This window comes from Prionailurus viverrinus, chromosome B3 (genome assembly GCF_022837055.1).
Source record: "Prionailurus viverrinus isolate Anna chromosome B3, UM_Priviv_1.0, whole genome shotgun sequence".
NCBI lineage: Eukaryota > Metazoa > Chordata > Mammalia > Carnivora > Felidae > Prionailurus > Prionailurus viverrinus.
Window position 1 is genome coordinate 126,055,684 of NC_062566.1, and position 12,705 is coordinate 126,068,388.

Sequence of the window (12,705 nt, forward strand, 5' to 3'; positions counted from 1 at the left end):
AGACATTCCCTGCTCATGGATTGGAAGAATAAATATTGTCAAAATGTCAATACTACCCAAAGCTATCTACACATTCAATGCAATCCCAATCAAAATTGCACCAGCATTCTTCTCGAAACTAGAACAAGCAATCCTAAAATTCATGTGGAAGCACAAAAGGCCCCAAATAGCCAAAGTAATTTTGAAGAAGAAGACCAAAGCAAGAGGCATCACAATCCCAGACTTTAGCCTCTACTACAAAGCTGTCATCATCAAGACAGCATGGTATTGGCACAAAAACAGACACATAGACCAATGGAATAGAATAGAAACCCCAGAACTAGACCCACAAATGTATGGCCAACTAATCTTTGACAAAGCAGGAAAGAACATCCAATGGAAAAAAGACAGCCTCTTTAACAAATGGTGCTGGGAGAACTGGACAGCAACATGCAGAAGGTTGAAACTAGACCACTTTCTCACACCATTCACAAAAATAAACTCAAAATGGATAAAGGACCTGAATGTGAGACAGGAAACCATCAAAACCCTAGAGGAGAAAGCAGGAAAAGACCTCTCTGACCTCAGCCGTAGCAATCTCTTACTCGAGATATCCCCAAAGGCAAGGGAATTAAAAGCAAAAATCAATTACAGGGACCTTATGAAGATAAAAAGCTTCTGCACAGCAAAGGAAACAACCAACAAAACTAAAAGGCAACCAACGGAATGGGAAAAGATATTTGCAAATGACATATCAGACAAAAGGCTAGTATCCAAAATCTATAAAGAGCTCACCAAACTCCACACCCGAAAAACAAATAACCCAGTGAAGAAATGGGCAGAAAACATGAATAGACACTTCTCTAAAGAAGACATCCGGATGGCCAACAGGCACGTGAAAAGATGCTCAACGTTGTTCCTCATCAGGGAAATACAAATCAAATCCACACTCAGATATCACCTCACGCCAGTCAGAGTGGCCAAAATGAACAATTCAGGAGACTATAGATGCTGGAGAGGATGTGGAGAAACGGGAACCCTTTTGCACTGTTGGTGGGAATGCAAATTGGTGCAGCCACTCTGGAAAACAGTGTGGAGGTTCCTCAGAAAGTTAAAAATAGACCTACCCTATGAGCCAGCAGTAGCACTGCTAGGAATTTACCCAAGGGATATAGGAGTGCTGATGCATAGGGGCACTTGTACCCCAATGTTTATAGCAGCACTCTCAACAATAGCCAAATTATGGAAAGAGCCTAAATGTCTATCAACTGACGAATGGATAAAGAAATTGTGGTTTATATACACAATGGAGTACTACATGGCAATGAGAAAGAACGAAATATGGCCCTTTGTAGCAACGTGGATGGAACTGGAGAGTGTGATGCTAAGTGAAATAAGCCATACAGAGAAAGACAGATACCATATGGTTTCACTCTTATGTGGATCCTGAGAAACTTAACAGAAACCCATGGGGGAGGGGAAGGAAAAAAAAAAAGAGGTTAGAGTGGGAGAGAGCCAAAGCATAAGAGACTCTTAAAGACTGAGAACAAACTGAGGGTTGATGGGGGGGTGGGAAGGAGGGGAGGGTGGGTGATGGGTATTGAGGAGGGCACATTTTGGGATGAGCAGTGGGTGTTGTATGGAAACCAATTTGACAGTAAATTTCATATATTGAAAAAAAAATGGTTCTAGAAAAAAAAGTCTTTAGTTAAAAAAAAAAAAAGAAATTTAAACCAAGATAAGGCAAAATGAGTAGGCATACATAATATGCCTAAAGTTCCAGAGGAACTAAGTCATAGAACAGAATTGAAATGAATAACTGACCTCACAGTAACACTTAAACAGAAAACTACAGAACTGGATGTCCTGTAACTCTTGATGCAGAAAACAAGAACAGGAAACATGGAAATCTTTCTGTGAAAAACAAAATTCTCAATAAACTTACATTTTTTTTAACATGACCTCTCCAGTAGTCTGCTGCCTCTGCCCATGTTATTTAGCACTTTGAGTGATTCTCCAGCACTTTACCATCTGGTATACTTTCCACGTTCTAATAATAACTAATATATACATTTGAAGGCCAAATAATGTCTCTGATGGAAAAGAAATTAGTAGTAACTCAAACTAAATACAATGCAGAAGCTTGCCTTTGAAATCACTGGTCATTTCTCCAAACTATATTGTATTATAGTTACAACAATTTAAGGCACTATGTGCTTTCCTGAGTTTACACAAAATAGACAATACTTTTAGCTTCTCATAATTATACTTTCTCATTAGGTGAATAATTTTAAAGGTTTATCAAGACTACTCATTGTTCCCGATAACCCTAGTTTCAATAATCTCTGAGATTATTTTCAGATGAGTGTAGTGGTTTTTTTCCTAAATAAATCTAGAATAAAATAAAAATCATATATCTCATCAGAAGGAGACATTATCTTTGCTAATTTATTGAACAACTTCTTACCTCTTCTTTTGTGCATATTTAAAATACATAGAGATTGTGTTTGTGTGTGTATGGTAGTGAGGTCACTTGTGTATATCTGAGTAGTATATTATTATTTAAAGATAATTTTCGGGGCGCCTGGGCGGCGCAGTCGGTTAAGCGTCCGACTTCAGCCAGGTCACGATCTCACGGTCCGTGAGTTCAAGCCCCGCGTCAGGCTCTGGGCTGATGGCTCAGAGCCTGGAGCCTGTTTCTGTGTCTCCCTCTCTCTCTGTGCCTCCCCCGTTCATGCTCTGTCTCTCTCTGTCCCAAAAATAAGTAAAAAAACGTTGAAAAAAATTAAAAAAAATAAATAAAGATAATTTTCAATACTGCAGCACTTCCCATCATTTGTATATGTCAGAATACATTTACCTAAGTCCTTTTATATGATGTAGAGGGTGTTTTTTCAGAAAAAATATGAATAATTCTGCAATTAAATATTTGAAATATATTTTTCCTCACCTAGCCAAACATTTTCTTATGAGACTAATAACAGTAACAGCAACACCAACAGTAACATTAGTACAGCAGGTAACATTTTTCAAGAACTTCCTATGTCACTATGATAAATATGTTCCATGTATAATCTCGTTTGATCTCCACAACAGCTATCATATGCAGGACTAATAGTTTTCACCATTTTACAGATAAGGATGTTGAGGTAAAAATAAATGGAATAACTTGGTGGAAGTCCCACAGCTAGAAATTGATGGAACTAGAATTGAACTCTCTTTAACTGACCATAATCTATTCAACAGAGTATTTGTAGAAGTAGCATTTGCTGTGATAAAATGTACATTGGATTAAAGCTCTATGTACCGATTACCACTGCTGACATTTTTGTCATCTGTATGTGCTTGTATGTGATAACCGTCTGATGTTTTATGTTCATTTGCATGATTTTTTTCCCATAAAGAACATACATTTTCGTTGTCATCTGGCCAGCTAGATGTTGCTTTGCTGTTTCATCCATTGTTTTATACTTCCGGCGTCATGACATTTTGATTTCAACTTTAATTGTCCCAGAATTGCAAAAAGAGTTTTATTTCTCACTGTCTGTTGAGATCTGCTTGGCACCAAGTTTAATAATAGTGATTCTAGACTCTCTGCCACAGGATTTACAAAGTGTCATTCCGGAACTGCTGGCCAGCGAAAGCTGGATCCAGATTTCAGGAATTTCTCTGTTGGAACTCTCCACTCTGAACAAGTAGCTGCATTCCAGCTGCGAAGCAGAGAAGGCCATCAAAGCTCTTCCAATCTCTATTGTAAAGCATGCTACGTAATTTGTGGGCTCGGTGCAAAGGGAAAAGGTGGGGCTTCTTGTTCAACATTTATCAAGAATTTCAAGATGGTGATGGCAGAACATGAAAACAGGCACAGGCTCCTCTAAGCTCAGGGCCTTATGTGATGGCTCATGTCACATGTTCACCAAGACTAGGATCTTATATTTTCATGGAGGAAGACTCATCTCAGGGGATTTAAAGCCACTGCATTGCCTGTTTATGTGTGTGGCAACCCGGGAAAACAATGTTCCAGTGTCATTACCAACCCCTACACTGATTCCTTTTACTTTCTAGCCTATTAAACATTTTACCTTAAAAAAATAATAACAAGCAACTGCCAAAACTAAGCAGGGGTGTCTGCAGCATTCTACCACTAATGCTGATATTGGATTCTAATTTAACATGGTTTTATTATTTTTAATTCTAAGTTGTTGGGTTTTTTTTAAGTCTTTCTTTTCCACAAATGCGTGTTAGATTATTAGTGTTCTTTATTCGATACCTATTTAAAATAATCATATGGTTACTGCATATTAGACATATTGATGTCATATACCATATTAATGACTTTAATAACATTAAACTATCTCCGTATTCCTGCTGTGTTAGGAAAATCTATTAATTCTTGAGTGTTCTTGCCGTTGTAGGGAGAAAACCATAAAGGGTATTATCCCTTTTCTCTCCCCCTCCTGGAAAGCAGAAGAGCTCTAGAGCTCTAAGCCACAGTCATTTTTTTCATTTCCCCCTCTTGTCTCCCCACCACCCCCCAAATTTCTTTTGGGGGGTTGAGTTACAGAAAACATCTACAAAAGTGTTACTTTGACAGTGGGAATCATCAAAGAGTAAGACCAGAGTGGATCTATGGATAACGAAGGAGAAAGATTGCTATTGGATAAGAACAGGTCAGACCAGTGCACAGAGAAGTAAGTAAAGGAAGGTGATTCCCACCCCGCCTCCCACCCCCCAGGATTGTAGTTCTGCTTCCCACACAAGGGCCTTGGAAGACGTAGAAGCAGAAACAGGAGAGGCACATTGTGTTCAATAAGCATCAGGATTTTAAGGGCTGGGGTGGGGTATCCTGAGCTTAAGCTGTGCGTGGCTGAGCATGAGGTGGGTAGGTCTGGGTTGCCAGGAGCATCACCTTTAGATGTCCAGGAATAACCCGTGTGCTTTCAAAGAGAAAATGCAAGAGAAAAAAGTGGAGACCACTAAGAAGGAAGGATTGTGACCATTCCTGCTCTCAGAACACGTCGTCACTAGACTCTCTATGTGACACCTTGACATTGTTAGGGGCGGGGCAGGGGTTATAATGGCATGGAACATGGAACCATCTTTAATTTCCTTTAGAAAAATAAAGAAATGAGATCATTGTTCCTCCTGAGTACTGAATGTCAAAGTCACATCTGTTTTCCTGGCATATAAACTTCCTGTATTATTATCTCAACGTGTTTTTGAATTGTGCTTGCTGGTATTTTATTTAGAGTTTCTGAATCACAGTTCACGGAGAATGGAGTCATACAGATTGGTGTGTAGAAGATAGCATATGTAGGTATACGTGGTTTGTGTGTGTGTGTCTTTCTGTTACCTTGTCTAAGTTTCTATGAGGGCAAGGCTAGGTTCATTCAAGTGTCTGAGTTATTTATCAAAATCTTCTAAGCTTTGAAAAATACTTAAATTATATGAAAATGATTTTTTCCATAAGCATTTAAAAGAACTGAGGTGGCTCTCAAAAATAAACAAACATTAAAAAAAATTAAATAAAAAATGGAGCTCCTGGGTGGCTCAGTCAGTTAAGCCTCTGACTTCGGCTCAGGTCATGATCTCATGGTTTGTGAGTTCAAGCCCTGCGTCGGGCTCTGTGCTGACAGGTCAGAGCCTGGAGCCTGCTTCCAATTCTATGTCTCCCCCTCTCTCTACCCTCCCCCTCTCGTGCTCTCTCTCTCTCAAAAATAAACAAATGTTAAAAAAAAAAATTTGAAAGAACCGGGTTGCAAAGCCATCTGAGCCCACATTTATTTATTTATTTATTTATGAACTGTCCCTTTCTCCTCTATGGTTATTGTTCGAAAGAGATTTGCTACTATTTATTTTGTTACTAATCGCTATTTCTAGAAACATACCTATTTTAGTGAAACAGTCATTTTGATATAACTTTAGGAAGATAATAATAATCTTGAAGCGTTTTTTCCTAGAGACCCTCTGCGCTCAAGTCCTGGCTCTGCTATTTACCTGGGGCAAGTTTGCCTCCATTTCCTAATTCAAAACAATAGTAATAATTACGGCATCTGCCGCTTGCAGATTTTATTAGGGCTACACGAGTTGCTATGTGGAAAGCCTTCAGAATCCGTGTCAGTCAGAGTTCATAATGACTAAATATTAGAAGCATCCATTTCAGTCCTCACCCTATACTGATGGCTGTGTTCAAAGTGAAGTCTATCTCCTTATTGTTTTTCTACTTTCCAATTAAATTCAGTTCACCCAAACCCTAGATAAACAAGCTACACAGTTATGCTTTGTTGTATTTTTTAAAAGTAAATTAGAAAAAAAAAAGATATGGTGGAGTTTTTTTCCTTGTCATTATGGAAAATTAACTCAGTAATTGTCTCACTAAATCACACTAATGATGAAAAGAATTAGGATAGATTTTTTTCAAGGTTACGTGAGAATAAATGCCCTTAATAGAAACCTACAATAATATAAAGGGACCTTTTAATTTGTAGATACATTTTACCCTGTTTTGTTTCTTGGAGCTGCATAATGTTACATGAAAGCTACAGAAAATTTTTTCCAAAATATTTTCTAGCCTAGACCTTTAACATATGCAAGGCACAATTCAAAATTTAGGGTGTCTTTCCTCAGCTAACTTTGCTATCAGTCCAAAATAAATATTATATCCTCAATTTAAATAGTGGGTCACATAAGTTTAAGTGGCTAAGCTAGGATGTACAGTCAGGTGTACCTGAATCCAAACCCTTACTATTTTCTTTGCATAGGTTTTCAATTAATAAACTTTGATTAAATGTTTACTATGTGCCAGTGATTTTGATAGGTATGGCAGACACACACACACACACACAAACACACACAGATAAATAAAATAAAATGTCTGATAATACAGGAACATATTTTAAAAAGCGAGCGATGGGGCGCCTGGGTGGCTCAGTCGGTTAAGCGCGACTTCGGCTCAGGTCATGATCTCGCGGTCTGTGAGTTCGAGCCCTGCATCAGGCTCTGTGCTGACCGCTCAGAGCCTGGAGCCTGTTTCGGATTCTGTGTCTCCCTCTCTCTCTGACCCTCCCCCGTTCATTCTCTTTCTCTCTCTGTCTCAAAAATAAATAAACGTTAAAAAAATTTTTTTTTAAAAAAAACGAGCGGAAATGAAATCCATTGTAATTTTACGATGTGTGTATATACAAATACTTATTTTCCATAAATAAATCAGGAAAGTCTTCACAGTGGAGCATGCATTTAATGCAAAGGGGTACAAGGTGACTAGGTCACCGACAATCAGCTGGGAGTACAGTGTGGGAAGGAAAAGAAATGGGATTATAGGCAAGGGCATTAGCAATAGGGGAGGCATCTAGATGAAAGGTCCATACAGCTTCTCGACTGCAATTGTACTAAAACGAGGCCAATTCCCCTGTAATTCTTTTTGAAGAAAAGCATTGCAGACAGCACAAGATTGCTTCGATTTTACAACACACCTAACCTCTTTCTATTTTATGAAAAGAAGAGACACAGATAGTGAAACGCCCCTGTTTTTCTGCTCTCTTAGCCCACTCACCCTACCTTCACTCTGGAAGAGCATCCACAGGAAGCTGTTTTCTCACAGTTGAGGAGATGAGAAGTCCTCACTTAGAAATTAATTGCAATATTACCAGCAATTTGAATCAACAGGCATTTCTAGCAAACCAGACCCAGATTAACTTCCATGCCCTGTGTTCTGCATATTATAGACTGATTGCTCATAATAATGATAATATAAGCAATAAAATTTACCTAGACCTTCACTATTTGTAGAGCTCGTGTGTATTTGTGTCTGTGTAAGTGTGTATGTCTCCTTCAATATTGTCCTATTTAGCTCAAATAATATACTGGAGAAACCAGAAGGTGAAGCTGGAAATCAGATGTTTGCTCTCAGGTGGTCCTAACATCTGCACTTAGAAATCTCTCCTCTGAACATACTAAGGGCTTAGAATCAGATATCAGGACATTTTTTTGTATGTGTTAATTCTATGCGACAATATAAAAGAGTTCAAGAAAACAACAGCTTAATGACTATACGCATTTTGGACACACACTTGATTTTCTCTTCTTATCCTCCCTAGCGTAAAGCTTGGATCATCTAAAACTTAGACTTTATCCTTTTACGTGGATAAGTGCAAGATTTTCTGGGTGCCTCATATTTTCCAATTGTTTATTTTATGAATGGTATGAATCTTCATGGAACTATTGTCTCATCTTTTGCCTTCTTTCCTCCCTCATCTGCTTCTGCACAGAACCTGTTTCACTGCCTCTTGGTTTCTGAACATATGCCTTTTCTCTACTGCCAGGTGCTGGGGACCACAAAAAAGCATAAGTAATAGACGTTGCCCCCAAGAAATTCAATCCAGCAGGAGAAAAGTCTGGCCATTATTTAATCAACAACTACTTACTGGTATTCTTCTATGTGAGATTAACTGCATACCAGAGATGCAAGGAAATATTTACAACTGTCTGATGGATTGAAATTACCCTGATTTCCGTTTTATCCCCCTTTAAATATCATCATTTTCATGATTGGTTTGCAATCGTCCCCCTCTCTCAGAACCTGTCTGGTCAAATAGTGTTTTTAAAATATTTGTCATTTCTATTAGAGTTCTAAAACATTCATCTATTTCCCCATGGGAAGTATTAGGTAAAGCTGTTCTTTTTCTTTCCAGATTTATTTGCCTTGAGGTCCTGTGAGACAACGTTAACTGTGTAATTTCTAGGATCCCCATTTTGAATGTTTGTTGACACTGCACTTGATGGTCTACTTACTTAGCGTCAGGATTTGTGGTTGGTATAGCTCTGTATTTTCAACTGACATAATCGAGAAATTGCTTGCGACACTTTAAACAAGTGTTTTGAAGGTAGAGGTCATCATATCTTATGAGGTTGCACTTGGGGAAATTTCACTACGTAAATGTTCTACCCAAATGCTTTCAGAAAGTTGTTTAGCTCGCCAGCCAGCCACGGTGCCCCATAGTGGGGGGAAGGAAAGAACAAAACTTCTCTGCTGCAGATACAACTACAACTGTGCATCTCAGTCAATCCATGTCGAACAGAAAGATCTAAAAAAAATATTACGTTAAAGGGAATATGGAATTCTCCAGTTAACTTTAAAATGGAGACTTTTGAGCCTGCTGCTGTTTATCTACTGCATTGCAAATCCCCAGCATTTCTCTTAATGGCCTCTGGAAATGTTTTGTAATGAGAAGCAGATTTTGGTAATCCACATTGTGATCAAATTACTTTTGTCAGTGTCTTTCATTTAGCAATTATTAAATATACAAAGCCTAATTTGATCGGTAAAAAATGTTCATTTCCAAGCCGCCATGATTGTCAACTGTCAGCTACTGATATAGAATGACTTGTTGTAGAAACACAATTAGAATCTTAAAATACTAATGGAAGAGTGCATAAATGGAATTCAAGGGGTTTTCAGATACATTAAATACACTAAAGCTTACTTATAATGTGCCCACACTCAATGCATTTCTATACAGTAACTGAAATAACTGAAAATTGGAAAATCCTGACCAATGGCCCAGAAAGTATTATTTTCTGCATTTAGAAATTTTCTCTCTTCTTCACTCATTGCTTTTCAAAAGGCTGCTATAAATTAATCTGTTTCCAACCATTTCATGGCTTTCTGTACAGGGGAAAAAATATGTTAACAGAACCAAGCCGGCAATAAAATTTAGTCTGCTAGAAATGGGAAGCAGTAAGACAAAACCCACAATATACGGACACTTTTACCTCTATCAATCTTGGGGCTAAGGGGCTTCTGTCTTGCATTTCTGCTGAAACCACAAAGATGGGAAAATACTAATGATCACTGTCCCTCACATTCTGAAGAGAGGTGATGTCTTCTTCGTGACTGACTTAAAAGACAGCAGAGCCCATTCCATGACTTTCAGTCTTCATCAATGAACTCTAGACCACAAAAAGAGAAAAGTGGAAATTTAAAAGCTATCCAATAAGCAAAGTCAACAAAGTAATGATTTATATAGACCTAAAGTTGCACCTTCCTTCTCACTTCTGTTTGGGGGAAAAGAGAAGGAAGTGTCTTAAATTCTTTAAGGAATATATTTATACAGATTCTTCTTATAGATGTTTTGAAGGGGATGCTTGCAACGGGACGGTAACCAAGTAGAAGATGAAACGAAGTTTCCTTTCAACTCAAAAGAGAGAATCCAGCTTTTGTGTTATTCGAGGAGAACACAACTGGCTCTCCAACTAGCTGACCCTCATCACCCTGACATCCCAATTATACATACAGAAAATCCGTCCATGATACAGTATCCTCAACAATAGGTCAACTTTATGAAGTTCTTAAAAACATTGAAGTACACCTAGCAACTAAATCCGCAGCCAAACGAAGTAAAACAAGGACATAGTTGTTTTTTTTCAAGATTTGATTTTAATTGGAATATAAATTTAGTCGAAGATACATAATTTGTTTTCATTGTCCGATATCATCCTTATACCTTAACATGTTTGTTATAATGGAATAAAATTTCATAGAAAATCAAGGAAATTATATTTCTAATTTACGGGGGAAAACCTTTATTATTGTACTCCTTTCCAGTGAAATTATTGCATACGTGAGTGTGCATGTGATGAAACCAGAGAATCTAGGTAGACTCATCAACTTTAATAATTTCCCATCATAGAAACTGAATCTACAACAGGGTAAGTTATAAAGAATGAAAGAAAAATGTAAGGATTGTTAAAATTTTCACTCTGAAAGAAACCACATTTACAAAGTGGTACTCTTTCAAAGGACAAGCATTACTGCCCTTAGAGTAACTTCCCTCGTTAACTCATCCAAGAGAGAAATATGTCAGGATGCAACCTTAGAAATTCCAAACAAGTGATGACATAATACATGGCCGGCCACCTCTCAGAAATGTTGTTAGTGAGAGACTGTAGTTCTGTCTATGACAAGGCTCTCTTGCTGGTTGCTAAATATCCTGCTGGCTGTCTTTTCATACCTCTAGCACTTTAAGACTATTTCCTAGAAATTACGCTGCTAAATGTTTCTTCCATATTACTATGGACATTTTTTAAAGAAAAATGCTTAAGGTTTTTTGGGGGTTGTTTTGGTTTCTGTTTTGTTGTTGTTTTGTTTGTTTTGTTTTTTGTTTTTTTCTCCCATCCTAATGAGTAATGAATAGAAGCGTGAACAGTACATTTCTGAATCATCCACCGAGGGACTTGAAGGCAGTAAAATCTTTTCTTCCTTCTTCTTCTTTTTTTTACTTAATGCTTATTTATTTTGAGAGAGAGAGAAAGAGAAAGTGCATGCATGGGGGAGGGGCAGAGAGAGAGAGAGAGAGAGAGAGAGAATCCCAAGCAAGCTCCGTGCCGCAAACACCAAGCACGCAGCCCAACATAAGGGTCTATCTCATAAACCATAAGATCATGACCTGAGCTGAAATCAAGTCAGAAGCTTAAGTGACTGAGCCACCCAGGCATCCCTTTCTCTACTTTTAAACTTACCAATATTTCTGCACTCAATTGAAACCAGTTTATCACAAAGGTACCACCTGCGATTTTTTTTTCTTCCTAAAGTTTCCTTTCCCTTGATTCTCTTTGAACTTGACTATGTGATTCTTCCTCAGATTCACAGGGCATAGGTGGATCAAAGCTAACAAACACCCCCTGAATTCCTTCTGGCAGGAGTGCATATGAAAACATAAAACCCTCTCCTTCTTCCGCTCCTGAAGAGATTGAAAATCCTCTGTATAGTCCTGTCAGGTGGTACTCAGAAAACATAATAAAAACTTTTCATTCTTCACTCTACAGTTTTTGTGGGTTTGTTTGTTTGTTTTTGGTTCCCCCCTCCCACCCTACCCACCCTAGGAGTCAGGAACTTAGAGTGTGCATTATAAAGGAAAAATGTGGACAGCAATAAATATGGGAAAGCTAAATAATCATCTTGGAAATTATTTTTGGTAAATGTGATACTGAAATTGTCATTTTAGAAGGTTGGCCTTTAATCTGCTACAGAAAATTAAGAAGTCAGAAAGCCAAGAGATCAGTATCTGCCAGTATTCTGTATGAATATAAAGATGAACACTGGAAGAACAGAAATCTCTGGGTGCAAACTCACTGGATATGGGGGCACCTGGGTGGTTCAGTCGTCTGCAACTTCGGCTCAGGTCATAATCTCACGATTTGTGGTCTCGAGCCCTGTGTCGGGCTCTGTGCTGACAGCTCAGTGCCTGGATCCTGCTTCATATTCCATGTCTCCCTCTCTCTCTGCCCCTTCTCTGCTCATGCTCTCTCTCTCTCTCTCTCTCTCTCTATATATATATATATATATATATATATATATTTTAATCTTGGATCTATATCTACATTTCATTGGCCATGTAAGTGACTTTTAGTTTCCTCACCCATCCATTGTGCATAATTGTCTACCTTGATTGTTTTAAGGAGAAATGAATATGCTACTGAGTGCATGTAAGTCTTCTGGGAAGGTAATTGTACAATGTGGAAACACAGAATCGTGGGGATGATATCAGTATAAATAGCAGTAATAGTAGTAGTAGAAAAAGAAGTAGAGGAAGTAGGATAAAATATACAAAACGTCTGGGACCTCCTTCCAATAAAAGCTAATGTCTCTCATGAGGCTTGACCGATCTCCTTTCTCCCCAGCCCTAACACTTAAGTAGCAACCTGTGATCCTCTGTATTCACGATCACA